Here is a 20,154-nt window from a genome sequence, read left to right as displayed (position 1 = left end):
GTGAGGGGTGCTTACTGAACAAAGGCAGGGAGGTCACCATTGCCCAACAGATATTTGGAAAACTAGGTGTTGCATAGGAAAAGAACAGCAGATTCCTTTGAAGTTTAGTTTATCTCCTGCTTTCTTTGAATCTGGTGATTATTAGTGGCCTTAACTACTTTGTTCATACTTGACCCTCACCTCAGTAGCATATGTGCCCCCTAGCTTCAAAGACAGTGCTCACTGAGGCAGCAGGATCCATTCTCTGCTATCTGGCACCTTTTTTCAAATAGCATTTCAAAAACCCGAATATGGCCCTTATCTCTAACAGAAAGCAATCTTTTCTCTCCTGCTAAGGACACTCACAGGGCACATTGGCCTTGCTAATTACCTTACACTGATTCCAACATTCTTATAGAAAGGACCATACAATGTAACACTACTACTTTGGATATTTGTTTCAAATTGTTTTGTGGACACTTCTAACCCAAGTTGCTAATACAGATGATATCAGTATCGGTAATTCATCTCAGCCACATCTTTCTGTGGAGTGTGTGTACATGCTCATGTGTGTGCATGGGTGCATGTGGACAGCAAAAGTCAACATCAGTTGTCTCCTCAATCTCTCCCATATTGTTTTTTTTCAGACAGGGTCTATCACTAAACCTAGAGCTTACCAATTCAGTTAGAATAGCTAGCCAATGAGCCCTGGCTTCAAAACCCCGTGCTCTGTCACTTATTCTGGACATCGTTGTAAATGTCGTTGAATACAGAAGTTGTGGATTTTTAATATTCAGTCTTCGTGGGCTATCTAAAGGTTTTCATTTGATATAATTATGGTTACACCTTCTAAGGAGAGTGCATCATCAGAAGTAGTCTTGTCCAAGATCAGCCAAAATGTCTGTGCAGGAGCCTGCCCTTCTTTTTTCACGTGCATTGAGTTATTTAGCCTGGAGCAATGCTCATGACTTTGATATTCTTCAATATTTTCAAGCGGGAAGGCCTGTACAAGATTAATTACAAACCTAGGGCCTGGTGTAGTTCAGACTTTCATTATCATTAATGAACCTCGTCTTCTGTACTAAGAAGGGAAGAAGCCTCTAATTGGGTTTCTTAGAGTAGATATATAAGTAGCCCTCAGAAGTTTACTTTGCCAACCTCTTATGTGAAGTCAGCTAATCTATGCAAACTGGGGGATCCATTGAGAATAAATGAATCTTGTGACATTAGTTGGTTGGGGGGAAGCCACAATGAAAACCCACTGCATCACAATGTACACATGGCTCATTCATCTGTAAGCAGAACTTGGCCTTAATTATTCATGATAATAGCCCTTAATATACTAGTTCTCTGCAGGGTATTTTGTAGCCATAATGGAGGTCTCCATCCTTTAAGAACTTATGACAACTCTCCACTATTAAATCTTCTCTGAGAGGTGGGGTAAGAGTCTGACCAAGGTTTTCCTGGGAATGTCATGTTTGCAGCATAATAATCAAGCTTTACTATTCTGAAGAGACTTTCATCCTGAGGATCTCAAAGCACTTTATGAGCCTTCATTAGTGCCAGGAATACCCGGGAGGCACCAGGGTTTTACTATCTTTGTTTTATAGATGGAGAAACAAGACAGGAGTTGGTGAAGTGACTTGCCCAAGGTCACATAACAAATCAGTGGGACATCTTGGAGAGCACAGACAGGTTTAGAAGGTGACTGCTTTTCTTCAACCTTGTCAAACACCATTTGTGTATGTGTCTGGGGCTAGAGAACTATGACCATGACTTTCAGTGTTTAGTCACCTCATGTACTCCTTAGACTATCACTGTGCATCATGGGCCCTGGGTGCCTGCTGAGGAAGGAATGAACCAAAGTCTTACTAGGGTTTCCAATTTTTAAAAAATTGGTTATCCAAACTCCTATCTGCAATTTCTCTCCCACTTGGGAGAAGACATTTATGTGGTGTGTTAGGCATGCCACAGCTTTACTTTCAAAAACCTTTATCTTTTTGAAGAATTGGGTGTTTGGTGATTGTGTTCTTTTTTTAAGATTTATTTTTATTTATGTGTGTGTATGAATATGTGGGCGGCAGGGTAGGTGCCCACAGAGACCAAAAGAAGGCATTGGATCCCCTGGAGCTGTAGTTACAGGTAGCTGTGAGCCATCCAATGTAAGTGCTGGGAACCAAATTCCAGTCTTCCCAAAGAGCAGCAAGTGCTCTCCAGCCCCACATTCTCATGAAATAAGTTTTACCTCCCATATTATCACAGGATTTTTTCCACACTACGATTCTAGTGAAGAAACTTTGTTTAAGTTAGAGCCTGCTGTTGTGTTGGAAAATTAGAGATAAATAAATGGTAGCCTTCTCCTTATAAAACTGACTATTCCTTCTAAACCCTCAAGCTTTAAGAAAATGGAGTAGCTTTTTAAAAATTATATTTTATGATTAGTGACATCTATAGTCAAGGTTTTACTTTGAGGTGGAGGGAAGAGATCTTTTTGTTTGTTTTGCTTTAAATGTGTGCATTTGATCCCAGCTGAGATTTACATTGAGAACATTTTTAAAGAGTATGCACTCCCAACTGTGTGGAATGCCAGGAAACGAGTTCATTCTGGGAGGAATGAGCTTTCAGCTCTGTCCTCTGTGACAGACTCCAGAGCGTCTCTACCTTAAGGCAGGCAGGTCACCGGGCCTCTTCGGTGACCCCCCCCTAACCTGTACCAGGCTGCCGGCAAGCACTCCTGTCAGCTCTGTTTACTCGGGCAAGACTGATGGCATCCAGGTGGGTTCCCCCACCCCCGCACACAGCCTTCTTCTCCTGCCCCGCTGCTCCTGCTCGTCTAAAGCCCAGGACACTGCATTTGCCAGTGGAATAGTTCTGCCCCAGTCCTGGCCATGGAGCAGTTGGTCTCCTAAGTTAAACCACTCATTTGGCTTTTAATCGGTTCAGGACCTTCACCTGGATACACCCTAAGAGTATCCTCCATGTGTCTCAGAGCTTTGAGTTTTAGGGAACTGCCTTTGTGCCTTTTCTAGCCTCTGCATCTCCCTCCCTGGAGTCCCTGGCCTGGGAGGGCTGTGCTGTTAGGCAGATAATCCTGTTAAGCATCTGGAGGGCCTGGTCAGGAGATGCTCAGCTCAAGAATGTCAGTAGATAGAATGGTGCCGGAGGTGGATGAGGGCAGCGCTGAAGGTAAACAGGCTACTTCCCTGGTGGACATCAGCCTCAGGGTCTGCCAGCTCCCACTGGCCAGGGATAAGCTGCTGATCATAGGGAATAATTACTAGTGGAAGCCTGGTATGTGTTAAGTGTTATTAGCCTGTTGGATGTGCCACTAAGCACTAGGGACTCAGACATGAGTAAGACAAGATTCCCAGGTAGTATGTGTGAAGGTGGGGGAGGGGGATGGTGAAGTTAAGGGACAAGACAGAAAACAGGAATCTAGAGAAGGGAATGGTCCCTGAAGAAAGGAAGGCGGGACCTGAAGAAACAAGGGGGACCAGGGCCCCAGGAGAACAGGGAGAGTGTTCCTGAGTCCTTACATAAGCAAAGGTGCTGAGGTGGGAACTAACAAGCTATGTTCGGGGAACAGTAATAGAGGGATAGGGCCAGTGCAAGAGTTCATACGGGGGAGTAACAGAAGAGTGACTCTGGAGAGCCAGGGTGGGGCCAGCTGAAAAGGGCTCTAGAAGGATTAGCCAGGAAGGTAGGAGGGTGACATGATCCAGGTGGTGTTGTGAAAAAAAATTGATCTGGCACCAGTGTGTAGGTAAAAAGAGACTGAAAGCAGGAAGCCCTTTGGCTGCAGTAACCTGCGGAGCATTCCATAAGGGCTGGTTGGTGGCTGCTGTGGCTGCGTAAGCTACTCGTATACCCCTTGCTATCTAGAGCCCCTTCAGCCCCTCCCTCTGCACCTTCATGGTTAACTTCATTGACTCTGTAGGTCCTGCCTTACAAGCCACTTCCTCAGGGGAGACCACCTTGACTGAGCCTAGATTAGCAGAGGTCTCCCTGCTGTGTTCGCACAGAAGCCCACTGGCTTTGTCATAATATGCCATTGTATTGTCTTAGGGCATTTTAGTTGTGGTAAAATGTTTTAAATGTATACTATCTTGACCATTTCTAAGTGTCTGGTGGTGGTCAATGTGTTCACATGCTATTCAACTCATCGTTGGAATGCCCTCATCTACAGCCATTAAGCAACAGCTCCAGTCACCGTTCTGTATTCTCTGCAAGAATTCACTACTATAGGGACTCATACAGTGTCTGTCTTTTTGTAAGTGGCCTATTTCACCTAATAGAACATCCTTAAGGATGATCCATGTTTAACACGTGGCAAGATTTCCTTCCCTTTTAAGGCTGAATAATATTCCTTTGTATCTGTTGTATGAATCCATTTGTTGACTGATATGTGAAGACTTTTTACTTTTGCCTTGCTAGGGATTGAACCCAGGACATTGTACATTCTTAGGCAAGTATTCCACCACTGAGCTATATCCCCAGGCCTCTTTTTGCTTTTTATTTTAAGATAGGGTCATATTAAGTTGGCCAGTCTGTCCGTGAATTCATTGTCACCCAAACAGTTCTTATATTTAGTATCCTCCTACCTAAGACTATCAAGTAGCTAGGATTACAGATACAGACCTGTACCACTAGACCTGGCTGATATTTGCAGACTTAAAAAAAAAAAAAAAAGATCTCTGATAAGAATAGAATAATATAAAATAGCAGATTGCATTCTTCTAATGGGACAAGTATTGAGAGAGAGTAGATTGATAGAACTTCAATACAGCAAGATTAGAAAAACATTGAACAAAAGTTAATAAGAGGGGCTGGGAGATGGCTCAGTGGATAAAGTGCTGCTGCTTAAGTATGAAGACCTGAGCTTGAATCCACAATAACCATACATGTAAAATCCAGGCATGGTGAAAGGAGGATCAGCAGGGCTTACTTACCAGCCAGCCCAGCTGAAACAGTGAACTCCAGGTTTGGTGAGAGACCTCTCTCAGATAAGAAAGAAAAGAAGGAAGGAAGGGAGAGAGGGAGGGAGGGAAGAAAGGAAGGGAGAGGAAGACATTAAATGTTCACCTCTGTACAGATATATGTACCTATGAAACACATGTACACCAACACATGCAAAACACACACACACACACACACACACACACACACACACACACACAAAGTTAATCAGAGACAGAATTTAGGGACATGTACCCAATCCCATCTCTCTCCTGCATGCAATACAAGTATTATGGCAGGCATTGATAAATTTCTTATCTGACTCTTTCCAGTTCAACCACCATAATAGGAAATGGAAGAGAACTGTAGAAGTACTATTCCTCTGGCCATATTTTTCCAGGTATCATTTGGCAACTTGGTCTATCTCAGAATGCGCACAGGCTGGTTGGTAAGATCAATCCCCTTGGCTGCACGGTAATCAGGTTGGGTGAATGGGTAGGAGAATCACGAGTTTTAGGCCAGTCTGGGCTACACAGTAAAACCGTCTTAAGCAAAACTGCAGAATGTAGTTTTCTGCTTCACTGTCCACTGGAGTATGTGTTTAGCTACTAATATGAGCCAGGAGCACTGTTTCCAAATGCCCTTCAGCTCTATGCTCCTATCACCCCGTATTACATTCCGGACAGGAGTCCTTACCCTAGAGTGGACAATAAAGGTCTAAGGCAGCTGTCTGAAAACATGTTACATTGTAGTTACAAGTACTTAAATATGGGAGAGGGTACATACATGCACATGCACGTATGCACACTTCACAGACACACATGAATCCCCTCAAAGAGGAGGGGCTGCAACAACACTTTGATAACTGTAGGATGGGAAAGGAAAGCATCTAAGTGACCATCCCCTCAAGTCCTTCTCCTAGTCATTAGCAAGAACATCATTCTCCTCCATACCCCATTTTGTTCTGGCAACTACATGGAAGTAATTGTGTGAACCCATCAGAGTATCAAGTATTCACTGAGGTCCAGAGCCTCCCTGGGTGTACAAGGGTTTCTACTGACCTATGTGTAGCACACCAGATTGGCCCCAGCTTCCAGTACTGTACTGGGCCAGGAGCCAAGTCATGAACAACTCTCTCTCCCCGAGAGATTCAACCAAATCTGTATAAACAAAAACTGTTGAGCTGGAAATAATCTACTGGGAATTGTTTAGTATCTCAGTCATATTCCTTAGCATATATCCACAGGGAGTCATAACCCATTTAATTTAGATAGAAGTAGTGGATGGGAAGATACTACATAAATTGAAATACTGTACTGAAATACAAACACTGAAGACATGAAACTTATACCAAATTTCTAGCATAAACGATACATTTGGAAGCAGGACGTTTGGTCAAAATTGAGTTGAGTCATACTCAGACCCCCTCTTCAATTCTAAACACACATCAGTGATAGACTGATGAAAAAATGGAACATTGTTAATGCTCAAAAAGAAATTAAGCACCACACTCAGAAATTATTAGAAAAACAAGGTTGCAAATAAGTAGAGCTCATGTGTTCAAAAGTATTTCATGGGGAATGGGGAACCACAGCCACCACCGCTACAGAAGAACATGGAGTCAGACACTGAGAACTGAGATGGCTTTTCCAGTTTGGAATGCATGCGAGGTGGTATTTCCCCATCTGCCTAGGAATGTGGCTTTTCAAAGAACTCTAGGAGGTCTGGGGGCTAGAGAGATGGTCAGCGGTGAAGAGTACTGGCTGCTCTTCCAGAGGACCTTGTTTAGCTCCCAGCACTCATATGGCAGCTAACAACTATCACAAACTAGAATTCCAGGGCATCCATGCCCTCTTCTGGCCTCTAAAGGCATTGTACACACATAGTGCACTTACGAACATGAAGACAAAACATTCACACAAATATAAAAAAAATAAAAAATAAGTAAATAATTTTTTTTTAATTAAAAAATATAGGTCCAGGTGCCAAGTGTTTTTCAGACGTCCTTGGTGCGTAGGAGAATCCTACTGTCATACTGTCAGCTATGGTCTTCACACTCACAAAAGAATCTACATCAGCAGATGAATTCATTCTGATCAAATGACTATGACAGAGTTTTCTAAAAGTAACATTAAAGCAGCTGTGTTTGGGTTTTCAAAGAAATGAATGAAGAAATAACATCCATAAAAGAATAGAAACAAAAATAGAAATGAAATAATAAAGGAATATGGGAAATGATCTATACTAAATCTTAGAAATGAAAAATGCATACTTTGATTAAAAAAAGAACCCCCTACATTGGACATAAAATGAAAAGCAGCAAACTGGGAAAAAATACCAAGAATTTAGATGGAATAAAGCACAACAACAACAACAAGAACGCCACAACTTTTAAAGACGGGGAATTCAGAAGCTCAAATGCTGGGTTGATTGGTTCTAGCATAAGTCTGAGTAGTTTCAAGTAAAAAGATAAAGAAAATGAGGGCAAATAATAGTCAGAAAATGTAAAATGAGACCTTTTCCTCATATTTGAAGGACATACTAAAATGTTGAGCAAGGTAACAGAAAACAGATACACCCTCACGAGACTTCAGAAAATCAAGGATATAGAGAAAAAATAAGGCCATGAGAGACAATACTGACAATAGAGGAATGGTTAAGCCAACAGCAGATAGCCCCTCAGCAAAGCAAGGAGCCAGAAAACTTCTGATGGAATATCATCCGTGTGCTAAAGCAACACTTCAGAAATTGTCAGACAGCCAAACTTCATTCCTATTGAGAACAAAATAGAGGTTTTTTTTTTTTTTTCAGATTTATGGTATCTAAGGGTATTTGCAATTCACAGATCCTCACTGAAAAGACTACCAAAGGATTTACTTCAGCAAGGAGAGAAATAAACTCAGAAGGATAAAATAAGATGTGAAGACAGAAAGCCCCAAATAGGGGGAAATGCACTGATAAATAATGACTGTAAATTTCGGCCATAAGTTACCCAAAGAAGCCTAATATATAGAGGAAATGTCCAAATATGAGCCAAAACAAAAATAATTTACTAGCATTAATAAAAAAGAACTGGTCTTCTCTAGATTCTCTTTGCTCAGCCATTCAGCAGAAGGATGAGTGACCTGCATCCACTGATTGATTTATTGTACAGTCTTATTCCAAGAAAGATTTAGATTAGCTAACCTGCAGCTATTCCTGGTCTATCCTTCATTTTCAGATCCAGGAACTTCCTAAGGGAGTTGATGGCAGCTTTTGATTGAACCTTTGGCACTAGTCCCAGGGAGAGCTCTCCATGCTCAAATGAATCATGGGATGTGGGTTTTTTTTTTTTTTTTTTTAAAGCAATCCAATCCCTCAGGTTTCCCAGACAAACACAGTAAAAACTTTTAGTAAAAAACTCAAAAGAAAAGGGGCATGATGAAAAAAAGAATAAAGCACTGAAGAGTATATAAGATTTCCCCAAAGGAAAACCTTCCTCCCAAAGTAGGCTAATTTGAAGACAGACCTGTTTCATATTTCCAATGAAATAAGGGTAGTCATCACATCAGTCAATGAACAGGTCAGCATACAAGGAGAACACAAGAAAATTATATCCATAAAAGTTGAAATCTAGTCTTCATTTAAAGTCAGTGAAAACTACCAGAAAGTTAATTCATTCAAATAAATGATAGTGTCAAAAATGACCTACCAAATTAAAGTAAGTCAATATGGAATCTGGAGGGAAGTAAAAGAAGGCAGTAGATAGAAAAGAACAGGGTTGGCCTGACAGGTGGCCCATCAAGTAACTATCCTGATAAAGAAGGAACAAATGGTTAAGATTTGATTATGAAAGTTTCTAATACTTTTGAGGGAAACCTGATATTAGAAATAAAAAAACACTGACTTTATCCCAGGTATGTTCAATGAAAAGAAAACAATATTAATATGAATCCTAGCGCATTCATAAACTGTAAGGGAAAAACTAAACCTATGAGTTGATAATAGGCTGGAGAGAAAAGAGAGATTCACCTGATTAAAATTAGTATTGTAGGCGCTGGAGAGATGGCTCAGCATTTAAGAACACTGGCTGTTCTTGCAGAAGACCTGGGTTCAAATCCCAGCACCCACATGCAGCTAACAACCGTTCTGTAACTCCAGTTTCAGGGGATCCAATAGCCCTTCTGTCCTCTGTGGGCATTGCATGACACGGGTACACTTAACCTACATGCAGGCAATACACGCATACGCATAAAATAAAAATATGGGAAAAAATGTAAAAAAAATTAGTATTGCAAACCCAGCTTGGTAGCGCACACCTATAGCGCCAGCATTGGGAGGCCAATAAGGTAAACTGTGAGTTGGAGGCCAGTGTGGGCTTTATAGGAAAACCTTACCTTTAAAATAAATAAAGGCTTGCTTCATATATATCTTTTCTGAAACTATCAAGGTTAAAAGAGGAAAAGTATCTTTAGATCACTAAAATGTAGACACCCCACTTCCAAGGAGTCTGTTCCTAAACATGAATTGTTGATATACAAAGGCTAAATATTGTTGTTTTTTCAGAGACTGAAAACATTAACAAGCTCAGTGCTATTTTTGCAGTCTTCAAGAGTATTAAAATCATGGTCAAAATTAACAAAAGAACCAATGGGACGTTGTAACTGAAAAGAACTAGTGATTATCATTGAAATTAAGTACTCTACACCGTGCTTTAAAGTACAATGTATAGAGCATTAACGCTGTCTGAATAATAAATACAGACACCAAAACAAAAGAGAAAAACAATTCTGAAAGAGCAAACAGGAAGTTTTTACTGAGCTAGGCAGTGTCCAAGATGGCGATTTACCAAGAAACTGCCCTCCCCTTCTTCCTGTTGTTTGGGCTTTCCCCTTCAGAGTGGGCTGGACCTTGTCTCTTTTGTAACAAAAATATAGCAAAAGTAATGGAATGTCGTCTCTTCTGGGATAGGTCACAAAACAATTCTGGCCTTGCTATCAATTGCTTGCTTTGTCTCTCTTGTTTGCTTTAAGCTACCATGTTGGAGCTTTCCTGTGGATAGACTCACGTGGTAAGAAACTGATATGTCTGACCAACATCCAGGTCGAATCTAACACCTGCCAAGAGTCACGTGAGTGAGCTTAATTAGAAGCAAATCTTCCTTGAGAGAATGGTTGCTCAAGCTAACACCTTGATCGCAAAATTCTTGGAGACCCCCCTAGCCACAGGATGCAGCTAAACCAACATCCTGGATTTAAAAAAGAAAATTCAACTTTATCATAATTTGCACTATGGCAATACATAACTAATATACTTGTTATCTGATTATATTATGCCATGAAAATCTGTCAAAAGTTTTGATTACAGAGCGAAAACAAAAGATGTTTTTAAAAAATTATTACTTTGATTCACAACATGGTGAGAAGCTTCCAAATAGCTAAAAGTAAGCAAAATATACTTCCTATGTTAGAACGAAAATAGAAAAGGGGGTCTGCAGGGATGGCTCGGCAGTTAAGAGCATTGGCTGCTCTTGCGGAAGACCTGGGTTTGAATCCCAGCACCCAAATGACGGCTAACAACAGTCTGTAACTCCAGTTCCAGGGGATCCAAAACCCTCTTCTGACTTCCGGCATTGCACGACTCGGGTGCACTTACATCCATGCAGGCAATACACTCATACACATAAAATAAAAATAATAAGAGAAAATAAATAAAATAGAAAAGAAACACGGAGGAAGTGTGCCAGTGCCTCAGTTGGACCAAGGCCCATTGTAGAGGAGGTATCCTACATTCATTTCCCAAGAGAGAATCCAATGATATTTACTAAAAGTAGCTGCTGGAATTGCTGTAGTAAATAAGGCTAATTCTGTCTGGGGGAGAATACAAACAAGTTATTATAAAACAGGATGGAAAGTAAAACAAAAGGGAAGTACAAACAAAAAAGTTAATCTATGTAACTTTTCCTTAGTATTTTTTAGCTCCTTGTGTTTCAGACTGCAAACCTACCAACACTGCCTCTTCAGTCAGCCTTCTGAGACTCCCAGTTCCTAATCGTAACACACACACACGCACATCAGAATAGTGAATTTCTTTTTCACTGTTATCAAGCTGTGACAAATTAAACAGCATTTGCACCAAGAAAATTAGAAAGCATGTACAATATAAATTTAACACACAATATATACTTCATGAACAAAAATACAAATTAGTTTTATATAAGACCTCGGTTCAAACAAGCCAAAAATTATGTTGCTATAATCTGTGATCTGATCACAGTAAAATGAGAAATCATAAGATTTAAGAGAAAATATTATTAAATTGGAAAGATTTATATGATATTTGTTTCAGGGAAAATATTAATAGTATAATATGAGATAATTTAGAAAAACATGGAGGCATGACATAAACAAACATAGGAAATGTGGCTAAAGATATTCTTAGAGCTGAATTTATAAAGTGGGTTTATAAGAATTAGTGTTCAATTTAAACTTCTATAAGTAGAGCACAAAGAAGTCTTCAGGGAAAGAAGTGGGGAAATAATAAAGATGAAAGATGCTGACTTATTTAAAGAACAAATTAACTATATGATAGCAAATCTTCCCTACTGTGTTTTGTTGTTGCTGCTGCTGCTGTTGTTGACACAGTGTCTGCTTATGTAGCCCACAATGACCTTGAACTTTCCATCCTCCCTGCCTCCCAAGAGCCGGGATTACAGCCCTGTGTCCTTATGCCCAGCTATAGTAGGGAATCTAAGAGAAAAAGGAAGAAAGCAAACTAAAAAGAAAAAGAAGGAAACTTAAGAAAGTAAAAGAAACTAAAAACTAAGAAACTAAGAAACTAAAAACTAAGAAAACTAAAACTAAGAAACTAAAAGAGAAAAAAGGCAAAATTAGAATTGAGAAAATTATACAACAGTAGCTATATTTTCAACTATATAAGTATACATATTATGCTCTTAAATTTAAAAATAGCATTTGGATGAATATTCCTCTCTAAAAAAGAAAAATTGAAAGTGCAAGATATAGAAAACTTAGGGAAAATAATAAAGGGGAATATTTTTTAATTCCCCCAAGAAACAAACAAATATAAAAACTGTCAAATCTTACAGGAACTGTTAATTTCCATTTAGAAAAATAGTCATAGCACTGAGGAAAGTGAAGAACTACCAGTTGATTTTCTTTTGTGTGTATGCAATAGTGCATCTGTGCACACGAGTACAGGTGTGCTTGCCTATGCCTACATGTGTGGAGACCAGATGTTGACTCTCTCTCCACCTGTTTGTTTGTTTGTTTGTTTGTTGAGACAGGGTCTCCCTGTAGCCCCTGCTGGCCTGGAACATGATATGTAGACCAGGCTAGCCTCAATCTCAAAGAGATCCCCTGCCTCTGCCTCCCAAGTACTGGGATTAATGGCATACCCCACCACACCTAACTGTACCTTATTTTTTGATCTAGGGTCTCTCACTGAACCTGGAGGTGACTGTTTTGGCTGGACAGGTTGACCAAAAAGCACCCAGGTTCCACCTGTCTCTGCCTCCCCGACCACCACACCTGGTTTCTGCTTGGGTGTGGGAATCTGAACTCAAGTCTTCGTACTTACTCAGCAAGCACTTTACCAACTTAGCCATATCCCCAGCCCCCCAGTTTATTATATAAGTTAAATGTGTCCAACTTCTTAGATTTACATATATACAATGAGGGGCCAATTTCCCTTTAAAAATATAGACATGAAAAAAATCTGAACTGGGATGGAATTCCATGGGTCCTTAAAAGCAGAATCCACTCTTTCATTCTTTCAACAATCACATCAAACAAGAACACATTAAAGAACAATTAAAATGTATTAAGTACAAAGGAAATCTACAGTTAGAGCACAGTCATGAGCTGGGGATACCCAACCATCATGAGAAGAGAACATGTGGCTATCAAACATCTGAAGGTGAGAGTACTTGAAAAGGGAGCAACCTGCAGGTGAGGTACTCTGGGCAGAGAAAAAAAGACTAAGCGGCATGGGAGACAGGAAATGGTTCAGTGCTTACAGAAAACTACAGCACACTCCTTGGTTTAGACACATGCCTGTTTTTCATACTGTCTAAACTAGCATCTAGCACCTGGATGTAGGAATCAGCAGCAGCATACGGTTATGGTTGAAATCATACAGCAAGAGACCATCCAGGCAGAGTGTGAAGTATAAAAAGTAAAAAAATAAAAGCAGCTGGCGGAGGACAAACCCTTAGGATATGAAAAAGGCCTTGGAGGAAGAGGAGGCCATTAAGAAAGTAGAAAATATATGGCCAGGAATGAAGAGAACCAGGCGCTTGAGTCACAGAAGGGAAAGGAGCAGTCCTCGAAATGTGTACAGGAGGGTCGGTACTGAGGGGCTACTAGCAAGTTAGGAACTGAAGAATTCTCATAGCAAGTAGAGGCTACTTCAAAAAGCTTAGACAAGAAGAGCAGAGAGGGTGGAAGTTAAGGGAGTATTTGGATGGTTTTGGTTTGGTTTGGTTTTTTAATGTTTTCCTCATCTGCTACAAATGCCTCTGAAGCTTACGACTTAAAAGAATGATTTATTATTTCTCAAGACCCTAATGTGTACATAGTTCTTTAGTTGTCTTTCCTTTGGCTACTCTTGGGTATACTTTTATCTGCCTTTCATCTGGTCGTCCTCCTTCGGCTCTGGCCTCTCTCTCCATACATTTTCAGAGGTCTCCCATGCTCTAGGGCCTATTCCATGTGGCTCTTCTATTAGGGCAGTATGGGCTTCCTTACAATATGACGGCTGGACTCCAAACAGGAGTGGTCTAAGTGAGAGAAACTTGGTGGGCAAGCACTTACCAAGCTCTACTTGGTATCATACCTGCTAATGCCAAAACAAACTACATGTTCAAGTCTACAATCCATGCAAGAGGTGTGAATACTGGGAGAATTAAGGAAGGGGTGGCTGGCAAGATAATAGTCCACTATGAGGGTATGGGTTGTTGGTTTTTTTTCCCCTTAAAAATAGAGTTAAAAAATGTTTATAGGAGCCAGGCGTGGTGGTGCATGCCTTTAGTCCTAGCACTCAGGAGGCAGAGGCAGGCGGATCTTTGTGAGTTCGAGGCTAGCCTGGTCTACATAGTGAGTTCCAGGCCAGCTGGAGCTACAGGGAAACTGTCTCAAAAAGACAACAACAACAATAATAATAATAATAATAATAATAATAGGTTATTACTAGATAGTTTCAAAAGGGAATGCTTAATTGGGGAAGGAGGGAGGGTAGACTTCTGAGACTAGAGGAATAAGAGTGATGAAAAAATGTATATGCTGAGCTGGAGAGATGGTACATCAAATAATGGTACTTACTGCCAAGCCTGATGACCTGACTTCAAGACCTGGGACCCAAATGACAGGAGAGAATCAACTTCTGCAAGTTGTCCTCTGACCTCCATATGCACGCCATGACATACACACACAAAAATAAGTAAGAAAGAAAAGAAAGGAAAGGAAGGAAAGAAGGGAAGGAGGGAGGGAGGGAAGGAGGGAGGGAGGGAGGGAAGGAAGGAGGGAAGGAAGGAGGGAGGAAAGGAAGGAAGGGAAGGAGGAAGGGAAGAAAGGAAGAAGGGAGGGAGGGAGAGAGGGAAGGAAGGAGGGAGGGAGGGAAGGGAGGAAAGGAAGGGAGGGAGGGAGGGAGGAAAGGAAGGAGGAAGGGAAGGAGGGAAGGAGGGAGGAAAGGAAGGAAGAAGGAAGGAAGGAAGGGAGGGAAGGGAGGAAAGGAAAGAAGGGAAGGAGGGAGGGAGGAAAGGAAGGAGGGGAGGAAGGAGGGAGGAAAGGAAGAAAGGGAAGGAGGAAGGGAAGAAAGGAAGAAGGGAGGGAGGGAGGGAAGGAAGGAAGGAAGGAAGGAAGGAAGGAAAGAAGGAAGGAAAGGGGGGGTCTTGATTCTATAAGCAAGAGAGACCAGGAGACAGAGAAGCAGCAGAAAGGTAATGGGTTAAAAAAATAATAACAAAAAAAAACCCCTCCCAAAACAAACAACAACAACAAAAAAAACCCCTCTGCAGTTTCAAAGTATACTGAATGTGAATGAGGACTGGGAAAGGCAGAGGAAGTTGAAGAACTGTAGGGATAAATTATTGAAAATTAGGCAGGGTGTAAAGTTCTAAGCCAGCGTGATCTGGGAGGAACCAAGAAGTAGCAGAATTACTGAGGGGCAGTTCTCAACTGCTCAGGAATACAAGAGCTGAGCCTGCTATGAGCCTCTATAGTGTACATGGAAGATACCAAGTAACTATTTCTGGAATAAAAAATGACTTTCATCCCTCCTTTTTCAGATGAGACCACTGAGGCTCCAAAAGGTTAAGTGTATGGCTGAAAGTGTCAAGGCCAGTGTACAGCTGGCCAAAACTTCTGACCTCCTTACAGACCCACACCGAGGAAGAACTCCTTCCCAATGTTCCCAGAGGCAGCTTGTTAGTTTATTATTTTATTATCTCACAACTGTATTAAATGGCATTTGTCATATGATGGGATGAAATACTCTAAAGCTGAATGAATGAATACAGGGAGTGGTTAGAATCTTCCTACAGGCCTAGAGAGATTTACTCATCAGAAATACACTGCATGGCTTTTCAAGGTACATCAAGGAAGCTAGTCCTGTAACTGTATCCAAGCCAGATTGCCAGTGTTTCATTGTTCTCTCATTGCTTGGTGCTGTGATCTCAATTTCTTTAAGTCTCAGAACATAAGGAGGACACACCATTACACACACACAGAGACTAATACTTGTCTACCTATAGCCACTATGGATTTTTTTTTTCACAAGCTGTAGGATTAAAGAAACTAATTAGCTTTCTGCCACATAAGTCTGAGGCTGTGAAAGTCTTACTAATATCCTTAAAGAAAACTGAAAACACCTCTCCCAAAGGGTATTGTCAGCTATGGAATTCAACTTAAGACAGAGGGTGGTGACATGTTCCTCTTTCCCACTGGACCAAAATTTCAAAGTTGCAAAAGTGTGGTAAATCTAACCAAAGATAAAGATTTGCAGGTGGTTTTTGCATAAAAGCAAGAAGGGCAGATGTATCTGAAACGTGCTTCTAACCAAATGGGACATCTGCAATCCATTAGGGGTGTCCAGACGAGAGAAAGTGAGAGGTTCAGGCACAAAGCCTGCTCTTTAGAAAACACCAGCCTCAGGAAGCATCAGACCTTTCCCTCAGGATCTGAGGACCAGGAGGCGCTGAAGAAGGGCACCTCTGCAGGGCTAAACTTACATCTATGTCAAATCACCCAGTTCCTCTTTTTTCTTGGCTTCTACCAAGTTATCAATGAAGCATCAGTGCTTTCTCTTTACTCAAGTCTACCTACATGTTTTAGTATTTAAGACTTGGCAACTACCTCAGATAAAGAGAACAGCCCCTTGCTTTGAGTGTATGCACCTTTTCCAACACTCAGAGAGAGCTATCTGTGCCCTGACTTGGCTTCTTAACACTCCCAGGGAACAAAGCGAAATTGTCACCAGAGGCATTACTTGTAGGTTACTCACTGGTTATTACATGCCCTGTTTCGGACTCCCAAGGAAACCACTAACTTTTATGAAGGTATTTGCAGCAAAGGCTGTTGCAAAATAGCCACAGCTGTGAAAATGACCCTGGTGTATGTGATTCCTGCAATCCGGCTTTGTTCATATACAGGATTTATGGTCTATGGTGAGCTTCACTGACTGGCTCTGAATTTAGCATAACAGAGGATCAAGATGCTCCTTAAATGAATTCAATGGGCATGCCAGATCTATTTCCTGTATCATGTCTCTGACTTGCTTACTGGCCTTTTGATAAACCATTAGTGCTGTAGCATTTTGTTAATTACTAAACTCTTGGTGACAGACAGAACTGGCCTGTTAAAACTTGTGTTGTAATTTGAGGATTAAAAGCCACACCTCTGGGAAATGTCGGTATCAAAACTGATTTGGTGTTGGAGACAAGGTGTTAGAAGCCACAGTTTGACAAAGTGGATTTCCAAGTGCAGTTAGCAATTACATTTTTAGAAGTCTTCCATTATGCCATTTATAAGAAGGTAATTTTAAGAGGCTACAAGTCGGGAATGTGTGTTTAGGTCTCTTCATTTGTACATGTAGAGGTAAAGCCCATATTTATGAAGTACCTACTGTATACATAAAAGCATCGTGCTGACCTAGATTCAGAAAAGAAAAAAAAAAAATACAAAAAACAGTCCCTACTCTCCACAGTCCCAAAATCTAATGAAGAAAAGGGTCTTGTAAAAGTTAAGGTTTGTAGTCAGTGTAGTTCTGGGAAATATATTTTGTTTAAGGAGAAAAATCAGAACCACAGACAGAAGGATGTGCTTTGACTGGGAGATATCTTACCCTACCTAGGGTTTATGGACCACAGGTCTGTGTCAGAGATTCCTAACCCTGGATAACCAACATCATTTAAATTGCAAACAGTGAACAAAAGACTGTTGTGAGGACACTTGGTTATTTCATCCATCCTTCTGCCTAGAATAATCTTCCAGAAAAGCTGGATGTTTATTTCTACATCAGTTGAACAGCTTTCTGTTTAAAGCAGGAAAGAAACAATCACAACTGGCTTAAATGATGAAAGCAATCTAGTTTTCACACTTCTCCAGAGGCCAAAGGCTTCAGGATTGGTTTTATCAGAGCTTCACCTGAAATTCCTGCAATTCCTCAATTCTATGCTTTTCCACATGTCAGCTGACCTTCTTTTATTGTACACAAAATGAATGTCAATAGCAACAGATCTCACACATTCCCTTCTTACCAAAGAAGAACTTGGCTTGAATGCAATAAAGTTGTGAGGTTTAAGCTAATTGTATCACCTAGAACCAACTCCTAATGCCAGAAAAATCCATTGGCACTGAGTGGTTGAAGTGTGGATTGCCTGAGCCAGCCACCTACGGAACTAGATTGTGTAACAATGCAGAAGACATGACCCCTACACAACCCAGAAGGAATAAAATGGAGGTGGAGGAGGCCTTCAAGGCTGAGCTGCTGTTAACCTTTTTAAAGCGTGGATTCTAGATTGCTAGTTAACTTTTATTTTTTATCAGAGATAATCTCTATTAGGTGGTTTTCTTTAAAAAAAAAGAAACTCTAAGCTTGATTTTTAGTTTTGCTTTGTTTTCCTTTGAGTTGGTCTCATTACTGTAACCCACTGTGGCCAGGAATTCACTTTGTTAGTCTAGTCTAGCCTCATACTCATGATCCCCCTGCCTCAGCCTCCTGAAAACTGGGAATATAGGCATTTGCCACCATGCCCAGCCTTGGATTTTTTTCTTCCATAATTCTCTCAAGATACTGTGATCCTCAAAGAAACATTTTTATAGTTTGAGTAATTGAGAATGACTCAAAAAGCTCTTCTTAACCCATATCTTTTAACTCTTTCATCTTAGTTTCCAAAAGCAGTATGACCAGCAGAAACTGGAATTCTCAGTTAAAGTAGCCCAAATATTTTCTCCTTCACCTTGGATAAGAGATCAGCAAATTCACAGAAGAGGCTGCGTTCCAAGGTGTCTTAACTCACGCACCTTAAAAATTTCCTGATATGTTTACCAGCCTCCCAAAACTTATCAAAGCAGTACTTGTCTTCATAAAACTCACCCCAAATTCATCAACTCACCTGTAAAGTGTTCATCTAAGGAATTTTCAGCAACTAAGTATTTCTTCTACACGTTAATTAGAAATAGAGCTCCTTGGGCTGGGAGATGTAATTGTAGTACTAAATGAAGTGGCCAGGGAGGTAGTCTTCCCACTGTCTTTTAGATGGGTGAGAATGAGCTGTTTGGAAGGCAGGTCACAGCTTCCTTATAACTGTCCTGTTTAAAGGGCACAAAAGGACTGGGAAGATGGCTCAGTCAGTAAAGTGCTTACCGCACAAGCATGAGGACCTGAGTTCAGATCCCCAGGATCCACATAAAGCTGAGTGTGGCAGCATGCTGGGGGGCTGGGAGAGAACAGAGAAATCCCTGGAACTCCTCAGCCAACAGGTCTAGGAGAGTTGGTGAATTTTAGGTTCAGTGAGAGACCCTGTCTCAAAAAAAGAAGGTAGAGAGTGACTGAGAAAGATACCAGTTGTCAACTTCTGGCCTCCACACACAAGTGCACACACATGCATGCACAGCTACACACATGAACACGCAAAGGCCACAGGGGACTGACAATTGAGAGGCTAACTTGACACACCTCAGATATCCCCAAACTATGATCAATACATCTGCAATTCTGTCTCAAGCATTACACTTGAATCAGCATAAGCCTTTTAGAAATAGGTCTTTTTAGAAATAAGTCCATATTAGAAATAGGTCTTTTTTCCCCCTAATTGCAGAAAAAAGTGTCTGGTGCTCACAAGTTACATGCCTGGCAGATACATTCAGGGAGGATGTTAGGCCTGGGTTTGTTTTCACTTTGGAATTTACTACTCTGTTTATCCCGCTTCCTCGTTGACAGCCCCATCCCTCCGCCTCCTAGATAGACTTGGCCTCAAAAACCCATAGTGCCAGGCACAGTGCACTCAGCTCTGTGTAGGAGGGCCTGCAGGGTACTTCAATACTAGCAAACCTCAGCCTGCGTGGGAGGTGAAGGGACAAGAACAGTTCTCCGCCACAGATACCCTGTACCACCATTAGAATAGCCGCTTTGCCTCTTCTCCACAGCAGACAGCTCTTGGGCTGGAGGGGGGGATGGGGGGAGTTGCAACACCTGCGCCAAGCTAGTGGCAGGCCAGCCTGCCCCACAGCAGACAGCCACGTGGGGGGGCCCACTTGGCCCAAGTGTTGCTTAGTCAGGCTCCAACGCTAAGCAGAGCTTCAGATGTGCCCAGACCTGCCGCCACCAGGTGTCTATGTCTGGGCCGGGAGGTGACTCTTGCCTCCTGGTGTTTCCCGACACTGTCCTCAGAGGAATGTGGACTACTCAGGAGAGGCCACCACAAGGCTACAGCTCTCTCCCCACGCTCTAGGGTCAAAGCCTCTGCCTGCCCTATCAGGCTCCAACGCTAAGCAGAGCTTCAGATGTGCCCAGACCTGCCGCCACCAGGTGTCTATGTCTGGGCCGGGAGGTGACTCTTGCCTCCTGGTGTTTCCCGACACTGTCCTCAGAGGAATGTGGACTACTCAGGAGAGGCCACCACAAGGCTACAGCTCTCTCCCCACGCTCTAGGGTCAAAGCCTCTGCCTGCCCTACCCCTTTGGCCTCAGTCTCATTCTGCCAACAGCCCCAGGGCTGCCG

The sequence above is a fragment of the Nannospalax galili genome, unplaced genomic scaffold (assembly GCF_000622305.1).
Source record: "Nannospalax galili isolate Female #2095 unplaced genomic scaffold, S.galili_v1.0 scaffold902, whole genome shotgun sequence".
Classification (NCBI taxonomy): Eukaryota; Metazoa; Chordata; class Mammalia; order Rodentia; family Spalacidae; genus Nannospalax; species Nannospalax galili.
Note: the sequence above shows the minus strand (reverse complement) of the source record.